The sequence below is a fragment of the Rhinolophus sinicus genome, linkage group LG01 (assembly GCF_036562045.2).
Source record: "Rhinolophus sinicus isolate RSC01 linkage group LG01, ASM3656204v1, whole genome shotgun sequence".
Classification (NCBI taxonomy): Eukaryota; Metazoa; Chordata; class Mammalia; order Chiroptera; family Rhinolophidae; genus Rhinolophus; species Rhinolophus sinicus.
This window is the reverse complement of record NC_133751.1, coordinates 181,729,213-181,739,566: the sequence shown is the minus strand read 5'-3', so window position 1 is coordinate 181,739,566 and position 10,354 is coordinate 181,729,213. Positions and strand designations below refer to the sequence as shown.

Here is a 10,354-nt window from a genome sequence, read left to right as displayed (position 1 = left end):
CACATGAACCTGAGAATCATTATACAATTTTTCCAAGTTCTCCCTGTCTAACCTTCCCACCCCAAATTCCTTTGGGATTTTTGACTCAATAGGACATTGAGCACTCAGACTTCTATTACTATTTCTGAATCCTAGGCATAGCCTACAGCCTAGTAATTCATAGCTTTCAGAAACCATTTTGTTTTAAAAGTCAAATGAAAATTTAACAGATATAAAACTAATCTTATATTTTCTATCAATGTTCATCTTTATTTCTTAATCACTATTTCATGTCTTGAGGAGATTTTCATGGCTATAAGAAATTAATGTGACAAGAGTTTTCCCCATTCTTAAGTTCTGAACCATTTGAGAAAAGGGGCAAAATTCTCACAAAGTCTAGTGGAGTTCGGCAGAAAATTGAATGAGCAATGAGAACTCAAGATGGGTAAATGGGTAGCTGTTTGGGGTGCATGATAAGTCAAGAAAAATCAGAGATGGCTAAAAAGTTTGATGGAAAAGATAGAGCAGACTACTTTGATGATTGAGGTAGGTAAAAAAAGATGATAAAAGACAGAAATATATTACTTCACATTAGTATGGCATGGTACAGTTCACATGATACCTACACATACATTATATGTTAAAAACCAATAACTTGCACAGAACAGGTTTTATCATTCCTGTGTTGTAGGAATGAAAACCCAAGTCTCAGAGAAGTTAAATATTTTGCCCAAATTAAATAGTCCAGAGTCAGAACCAGAACTCATATATGCTTGCATCTAAATAAGTGTCTAGAAAAAAAGGGGGGAGGGGTGTGCTTAGATGTTTACACTGGAGACTTGGTTCTGTTTCAGTCTCTCAGAGTTTACGTTCTTTTTATGCCAAAAAACTGCAATTATAAATAATCTTGGACCCGGCCTGTTCAGATTATAGATGCATTGAAGTGTCCAAGCCTCTTTGATATTAGCTTTTCATAAGTCATTTGATATAAAAATATAAACAAAATCTTGGCAGATGTAGTTATAAAGCCATGAAAATTAATGTCACATTTTATTACCAAAACACCCACCTTAAATTCTTAGAATTATTTTGTGGCAGTTATGTGAGGTTTGTTGTCAACATACTGTGAAACCCAATTTGGGCCCCCCAACCCAGATGATGAGCAGTTTCCTCAAATGTCATATTGAATAAAACTCCCCAAGGAACAGGATGAGGGTAGGGTGAGGACTATAATGAAATTGTCAGAATGATACTAAAGTTCATCCAGAAGAATAATTTTTTATACTTGGTATGCCATATATTTAAATATATTATAAAATTATAATAATTAGGTTATTTTATACTGGCACAAAGAGACAATTCAGTGGAAACGAGTATATCTCCAGAAGGAGGCACTTGTGTATATAAGAATTTAATGTTTGATAAAGTTAATGTACTGGATAGGGTTCAGTTGCAAATAACAGAAAACATTCTCTTTAGTTTAATCAGAAAAGGATTTGTTACCATATATTACAAAATTGTTGGAAGGGCTAGCGAAGCAGATTCTGGGCTTAGCTTACAGAAATAATCCCAAACCCCTAGATTTACCTGGTTTCTATCATGATAATAAATGTTACCATGGCCACTGCCAGAGGCACCATGTCAGGAAGCTACTGACTATAAGACTATACTGCTTCTGCCATAATTTGTGCTAGGGAAATAGATATATTCTACTTCTCTCCCATTAACACAATTCCAAAAGTGTTGTGTTGACACATCTGATTTGTGGAACCAAATTTACATGTGAACCATAGCTGCAGGAGAGCCCAGAAAGGTAATTTTCAGATTCCCAAACTCTGCAATACAGGAATGCTCACTTGGAGGTTGGAATGGAATTTGAGCAAGCCAATTCTCGGTATCCACCAAAAACAACATTTCACATCAGCTAGGAAGGAAGTTATTTAATAAATGATCCAAAAATAATATTTGGATAGCTAGCAGGAAATAAGTGTATTTAGATCTATACCTTACACCATACAGAACAACAAACTGCATAGAAACTAAGAAGTTAAATTATAAAATTTACATTAAAAAATAAAATATGAAGAAGTATATTCTAAGTATAAAAGCAAGAAAAGAAGTCTCATAGATAAACATTAATAGTTTGGATCCAAAAAGAATTTTCTACACATAAAAAGAAAATAAGGATCATAATTCAAACAGATTAGAAACAATATTTATAAGAAAGGTGATAATTTTTGTAAGAGGGCGCAGAATTTTTCATATGTAAAATGCCCATGCAAATTGACAGGAAATCATTAAGACCCCATAGATATATAAGCAAAGCACTTGAATATAAAATTGACAAAAATGGAAAATGCAAAAAATTTGTATAAGCATAATAAATACTGACAAATAAAAAAGAGATGGTGTCAAAATATTAATATCAAAGAAAAACTCAAGACAAAAAAATCATTTTATATTGACAAATAGTGCAATTCACAATGAAGCTTTAATATCCATAAATATTTATATTTGTGTAATGTATCATTGGAATCTATAAAATAAAAACTGCCAGAAAAACATGAAAAGCTGACAGAAACACAATAGTAATAAGAGATTATTCTTAGATTTTGAGAGTTCAAATAAGCAAAAATTTTACAGATAGAATTTGAAAAACAAAATTAAAAAGGTTGATTTATTAGATATATGTTAAAATTGTACTCTATTAAAGAATATATCTGCTTTTCCAACAAACATAGGACATTTATAAAAATGATTGCATACCAAGTCTCAAATAAATCTTTAACATAAATCAAAGGCAGAAGATGTACACTTTCTTTGATTACTGTGCAAAACAATGAATAATTAGTAAGAAAAATGTAAGTGTTAAAACATAGCTGCTTAAGGTCTGGCCGGTGAGCTCGGTTGGTTAGAATGCGGCGCTCGTAACACCAAGGTTGCTGGTTCAGTACCCACATGGGCCACCGTGAGCTGCGCCCTCCACATCTAGATTGAAACAACTACTTGACTTGGAGCTGATGGGTCCTGGGAAAAAACACTTAAAAATAAAACAAAACAAAACAAAAAACATAGCTACTTAAAAATTTCAAAAATCACTAATCACATTGGTCAAAGAATAAATAATCAATTGTAATTATAGACTAGTTGGGGAAAGTGACAATAAAATACAACACATCAAAACATAGTAGATATGGCTAAAGCTATAATTGGGGTAAAATGTAGTCACGTAACTTTAGTTTTTTTATTATTAAAAAAAGAATAAAAGAATATTTAATCATTTAGATCAAGAGATAAAGAAATTAAATAAGCCCTTGGAAAGTGGAAACATAGAATTAATATATATTTAAAAACAAAATAATACTGAATTGGGAAACAGAAATAAATTATAATTAATAAATTTAAAATTCTGTTTTTATTTTTAAAAGCATTAACTTCACCATGCTTAATTACAGAAAATTGAGGGAATCACATAAGATTTGAAGAAGAGTACTACCCTTGTTATTTTTCGATATTCAGAAAGTATTTCAAAGAAATAACTGCTATACATTTCTTTAAAAAGGAGAAACAATGATCAGATATTGGTTCCGATGTGATTGATTACCAAGAAAATCCAAGATAATGAACTAAAAAGGTAATATGATTAATAAGGAAGTTTAGTAAGACAGTCAAGAACAAAATAAGTATGAGAAAAACCAATGTTTTTTTATATGTCGGGTAGAAAATGAATGGTTGGAAAACCATAAGGGGAAAATAACAATAAGTATATATAATCTCTCTCTATCAAGAAAGCTATGAAACTTACTAAAGAACATACAAAAGATTTAAATAAATGGAAAGACACATAATGCCTCTGGATGAGAAGAGGTGATGTAATAAAAGTACTAATTCTCTCTAAATTAATTTATAAATATAATGTTTTCCCAACCAAAATGGCAACTGTATTTTTCATTTTTGAGAATCTGACCAAATGACTCAAGAATTCTTTAGGAAGAATGAAGTTGAGAAAAACCAAGACAATTAATGGACCAATTCACAACCAAGACTGGAATGTGAAATGACAAAGGAATTGAGCCCTAAGAATGGGTTTAAAAATTAGCTAAACCACATACAAAAATCCAGGAGCAAATCCACATAACATAAGAATTTAATAAAATGATAGATACAAAAAATTTCAAGTTGGTGGGGGAAATATGTATTTTTCAATAAATAAAAAGAAATAATTAGCCAACTGTTTGGAAAAACAAAGTTAGAGACCTAACTCATAATATAGCAAAATAAATTCCTGCCTCAAAAGTAAGTGTAAAGAAAAAATGAAATCATAGAAGAATTGAAGAAAATTAAATTACGAAAGTATACCTTAAATGCTTGGAAGGGTAAACGTTTTTCGGTTATTTCTCAGGCATTCTCCTCATCTGTATTATCTTTTTTTCATCAATGATTATTTGGTAGAAAAAAATAAAAACTTTTTTGGAAAAATATATAGATGACTATTTGCCTGATCTCAGGGTGAAGAAAGTATTTTAAACCAAAAACAAAGGAAAAATAAAACATAAAAGAATAATCTTGATAAATTTAATTTATAAAAACACAAATTTTCATACATCAAAAATCTAAACTTAAAAGTCAAATGGTGAAGGCAGAAAAAATATTTGCAACTTATGTGACAGCAAAAGGCCAATGTGCTCAATATATAAATGTTTCTTATAAGTTATTCATAATAATATGAACACTGTAACTTTTAAGAAGTAGATAAAAGGCCTAAGTAAGCAATTTGCAGAAAAGAAAGACAAAAGTCCAAAATCCACATTAAAAAAATAAAAAGTTCAAGCTCACTAGTAAGCAAAGAGAAATGAGATACTTAAAACCATGAGATATATTTGTGTCCTACTAAATTGGCAAAGATATTTAAATAATATTTTTAAAATTATAATAGTTGGTTTTGGTAAGGAAATAAGTAATGGGCACTTTTATCCACAGCTGATAGGCGTGAACATTGATACAACATTCTGAAGGGCAATTTGATAATAATTATCAGGGTCTCAAAGCACGTCATGTTGATCCAGCAACACCTTCCCGACCTCCTCTACCACTTTATCAGATATTTTAGACAAGTCAGGGCCCTCACTGAAGCTCAATGGACCCCAAACCTGTCTCCAGATATGCATCTACATTATAAATTATGTCTATACAAACTCCAAACATCCAGATGTTATTTTATCTGCTTTATAGCCATTTGGAATCATCCAAATAATTGAATGAATTTTATTCTTTTAATTGTTTAGTGTTCGATGGACAAAGCCTGAACAGTAATGTGGCAGAGTACATACCTATTCCAGCTTTGAAAATTTGCCCTGGAAATACCTTAGAAACATATTTATGGCCTGAAAGAAAATAGAGCGAAACAAATAGAAAATGTAACAGGAACTACTCTGCTTTCCTTCGCAGACTGACAGAGGAAGTCTTGGAATACAGTTAATGTAACAAGGATATATATGAAACAAGAGCCACTTCTAAATGTGTTATATTTCTTATTGCTCCAGTAGACTTTTGTTATTGTGTTTTTTTAAAACCCTAAAAATTAATGATAATCTATTCTTATGGATGGCTTATGTCTGCATTTTACATTTATCATCAAATAAGCAATATTCTTTGCAATTTGACAGGTGGCTTCTATTCCCAAGGACACATGCCAGTTAATGACCTATATATAAAGAATTTTATTTTTCTGCTAAGAAAAGTATTTTCAGCAGTGCTAATCTTCCTATTCCTGCAATGCTAAAGCACAGACTACACCCAGGCCATCTGATGATAAACAAGACGTGTGGAACTGAACATAAAGTAATGTTGGCTTTAAGATCACAGAGAATATATAATTCAGGAATTTCTATTATAAGTGACAGAAACCTAAATCAGCTTAAGAAATTATGACTCATGCAACTAAGAGTTCAAAAGAACTTCAGGTACAGCTAGATCCAGGTATCTATATTTGTATCTCCTTTCTGCTGTTTTCTGTGTTTCTTTCATTCTGAAGCAGGTTATTCCAAGGAACTCTGGGCTTATACCCTCCCAGCTTTGCAAATGTGACAGTTTATTAAAAGAGTATATAACATTGGAGGTCCTACATATGATGCACTAGACTGAGAGGCGCACGTGCCTTTTTTTTTTTTTTTAGTAAAATAATCCCTGTGGCAAAGAAGATGCAGAACTCTGATTGGCTAGGCCAGGTCATGTGCTTATCTCTGGAGTCCAAAGGTGAGGTCATCCCCACACCAACCACACGAATTAAGAGTTGAGGAAAAGTGGCCCCTAAAGAAAATCAAGGCGCTGTTACCAAAAAAGAAGAAAAGGAATGTTGGGCAGACAGAAGCAGAAGTCTGCATAGATGAGAAAATTCATCCTTCATCTTGACACTAGGGATAAAATTAATGTTTAAGGCTCAGCATAAAAACTGAGGTGGCAGGATGTATAATCAGACTTTTAGACTAAATAATTGGCAATGATTAACAGAAGCTTTTTCTTAGTCATTTCATCCTTTAAAAATAGGGAAGGAGAAAATGGGAGCCTGGAATTAGCACTCATTGTTTGTTCCAAGGCCTTGAATAGTTACCTCACATGCAGCAAGAAATGAAATACATGGAGTGAGAAGGAGCTTTTCCACTCTACTCTGTGCTTTGGGAGGTTGACCCTATAGATCACATCAACTCCCTTAACCTCTGGCTTCTATTGGCTTTCAGCTGTGGGAGCTCTGGTGAGAGATTATAGGTCAGGAGGAAAGTAAAGGTGAGTATTATTCCCTAGCCTCCCTCCCTTTAAAACCATAGCTTCTGTCAGGGAGCCCTCTCTCACAGATATAGCTATTCCTATATGCAGCTCTATCTGGATTCCAGTAACACTTTCTCTCCTTGACATTCAGGTCTACAGGTGGTAATTGCTTCCTGCTGTTGCTTGCCCAGGGATGCTTCTCCATCTCATACTGGTTTTCTTTAACACTGCTTACACCTTTGTAAATAGTCTCTTTATTAAACTTTCTGCAGTTATCCCTGCTTGAGTTTACTGCCTATTTCCTTTGAGGAGGTGTGGTGCCCCATTGATCCAAGGACCAATTTTGTAAAGAGATGAATTTAATAAGTGCCTGGCTACATAGTGTTAGCTCAGGAATGAGGCAGGGAAAAGGTCTTCATCTCACCCCACCCATCACCTAATGATCTATTCATTGTTGGGTATATTTCTTTTACACTATTCATTACGCTATACAGAGAGGACATAATGTGCAAATTTCCCTGGCTTAAAATTGCTCTACTATGTAAATAATTGATATCAGCTTCTTTCTTGAGAAATAGCACTGATGATAGAGGGAGATAGAACAGTGAGGCACAGAGTCTCATAACGATAAAGAAGATGGTGACAATACAATGGGGAAAAAAGACTGTGTAAACCAAAGAGAGACATTTTCAACTTATAATTTTGAAGGCTAGCTCTAAAGCTAAGCATCTATTCTCTATTAGCCTAAAATAAATGAGGCTATCCATGGTTGGGGGCTGAGCTGTATCGTCACCAAAATTCATATGTTGAAGTCCTACTCCCCAGTACCTCAGACTGTAACTGTATTTGGAGACAGGGCCCTTGAAGAGGTAATTAAGGTAAAATTAGGTCATATAGGTGGTCCTATTGGTCATAATCCACTCTGTCTGGTGTCCTTATAAAAAGAGGAGATTAGGACAGACATGACCACAGGAAAGACAGTGTGAAAACATAGGGAGAAAACAACCATTAAAAAGCCGAGACCTTTCTACGCTACCCAGAAAGGGGTCCATGAGGCATTGCTCTGGGTTCCCATCATCACATAAAGGGAAATTTTCACACTGTCCATAGCCCTCAATGTCCTGCAAATGAAGGAAGAGGATGTCTGCAAATTCCTTGCCACTAAGATGGCACCAACCTTTCAAATGGAACATACATCTACAAAAAAAAAAAAGTGATGTCATCTTCATCATAAAGAGAAGCTGAGAGAAGCTTCTGCCGACAGCTTGTGCCTTTGAAAACCCGGCTGGATGTCAGTGTCATCAGCAGGCTGCACTGACGTTTGCTGCCACCTTTGGAGCCACTCCTGTGGCTGCTGCTTCACTCCTGGAACCTTCACTAACCAGGTCCAGGCTCCTGGCAGGAGCCAACTTCTGGTGGTTAGAGATCCCAGGGCTGACCGCCAGCCTCTCACAGAAGTGTTTTATCCTGCCTACCAATGCCCTGTATCATACTGCACTCCTCTGCACCGTGTGGACATTGCCATCCTGTGCAACAAGGGAGCTCACTCAGTGACTCGTTGTGGGTGCTGGCCTGGGAAATTCTGCACGTGCATGGCACCATCTCCCATGAGCACCTGCAGGAGGTCATGTCTGATCTCTACTTCCACAGAGATCCTCAAGAGATTGAAAAAGAAGAGCATCCCGCTGCTGAATAGGCTGTGACCAAGAATGAATTGCAGGATGAATGGACTGCTCCAGCTCCCAAATTTACTGCTGCTCAACCTGAGGTCACATACAGGTCTGAAGGCATACAGGTGGCCTCTGCACCAGTCAGCAGTTCCCTACTGAAGCCCCAAGTGCTCTGCCTCCCCTGAGGACTGGTCTGCAGCCCCCACTGCTCAGGTCACTGAATGAGTAGGAACAACCACTGAGTGGTCCTAAGCTATTCTTCTACGGACTCTTCAACAGAAAATGGAAATAAGGCTTATGGAAAATAAAGTTTCTATAAAACAAAGTAATTACAATAAAAGCCAATGAGAGAAGGCTAGAACAGATCTTTCCCTCATGGCTCTCGGAAGCCTATCGTGACAACACCATGATCTTGAACTTATAGTGTCCAGAATTGTGAGAAGTATCTGTTATTCAAGCCACCCAGTCTGTGGTACTTCGTTGTTGTAGCCATAGTAAGTTAATACACCCATCCTCATGGCTCCTAAGGTAAAGACTTCTCGTCTGGAAAAAAAGCTCCTCCTCCACCAGTCCAAGAAAACCAAATCAAGTCATTGTTTTAGCATCATGAAGCTACAACTTATGTATATAAATCCTAAGGAAAAGTAGCCACTTTTTAAAATCCATCAATATGTCATCAGAGCCATCATTTGGGGCAACAAAATTTCCAGTGCACTTATTTTGTAGCCATTTTTGGAATTAACTTATGGTTGGACTACTGCCCATCCTACCAAATTTTGGGACAAAGCTCCATTTCTCAGCAAGGAACTTAGCATTTTAGAACTTAACGTGTTATCTCCTCTCACACAGTGAAACTGTGTACAAGGATTACTGAACAAAGAGGTATGGAAATCCAACTGATATGAAGAGTATGAAATAAAATAAGATCTCCAGAGTGTAGAGGTCAATTTCCTACCCAACCCCTAGGTGTTGCTACTCCAACAAAGGTTATTTATAAAGCCTTATCTGAGACTTCTGGGTCTCCTTGAACCCACACCCTGACCTAACCCAAACTACTTAACTTGCAGGATTTGCCTGCTAGGGATTGGTCTATTCAGTTTATTGTTGGTCGTGCTCTATATGAACAGCGAAAGTGTATCTAAACAGTAATGGAGAGCAAAGCAAAAAAAAAAAAAAGAGCCCCACACAATCACATTAATTTTTTTCTCTCTTTGGGAATAAATACTGCCTGGATACACTTTGCCTCTATTGCAATTATTAAAAAGTAATAGAATTCTCTTTTGCAATTTGTACTTGGGAACCCATTGCCTTAGAAATAAATGTAAAAGCATCAAGTAGATTTTGGACTGATTATAAAACAAACTCAAAGAAAAATCAAAACCAAATGCTAAAGTTTTGGAGATCTCAGCCTCAAAGATGGAATATCATATGCGACAGAAACCTTAGTAGTGGAGTCATTTGTTTTACTGTTTCATTTTAGTTCCAAGTTCCAGAGCTGCTCATTTCTATTTAATTTAGTGAGGCTCCATGTTCTTAACAATAGTTTATACATTTGAGTTTTTCCTTCAACTATACAAAATTAGAAGTTTTGCCACATTCTTAAATGTGATGTTTATTACACCCAGTGCGCAGAAATTTTTCCAGTGGAATAAAATTTGATTTCAAAACACAAATCTGGATTCTCTTCACAGACTCTCGTTGGCTCCAAACTCTGTTAGAGCAACAGTGCGGTGCTTCATCCAGAGGGATTAGCTGCCTGGTGCAGAAATTGAGAGCAGAGCCTCTGGAACCAGGCCTTCTGGATTTGAATTCAAGCTTCCAGTCTTACTAGTTGCTTGCTGGCTTATGGGTAAGTGACTAAACTTGTAAATTCAGTTTTCTCATCTGTAAATGAAGGTAGTGACAGTACCTGCCTCATTAGTTTGTTGTGTAAATTAAAT

General features: G+C 35.5%; 1 pseudogene; it reads left to right on the top strand.

Annotated features, from left to right (window-relative positions):
• Positions 1–5,913: 5,913 nt before the first annotated feature.
• Positions 5,914–8,666, top strand: LOC141571126 (small ribosomal subunit protein uS2 pseudogene; annotated as a pseudogene).
• Positions 8,667–10,354: the final 1,688 nt, after the last annotated feature.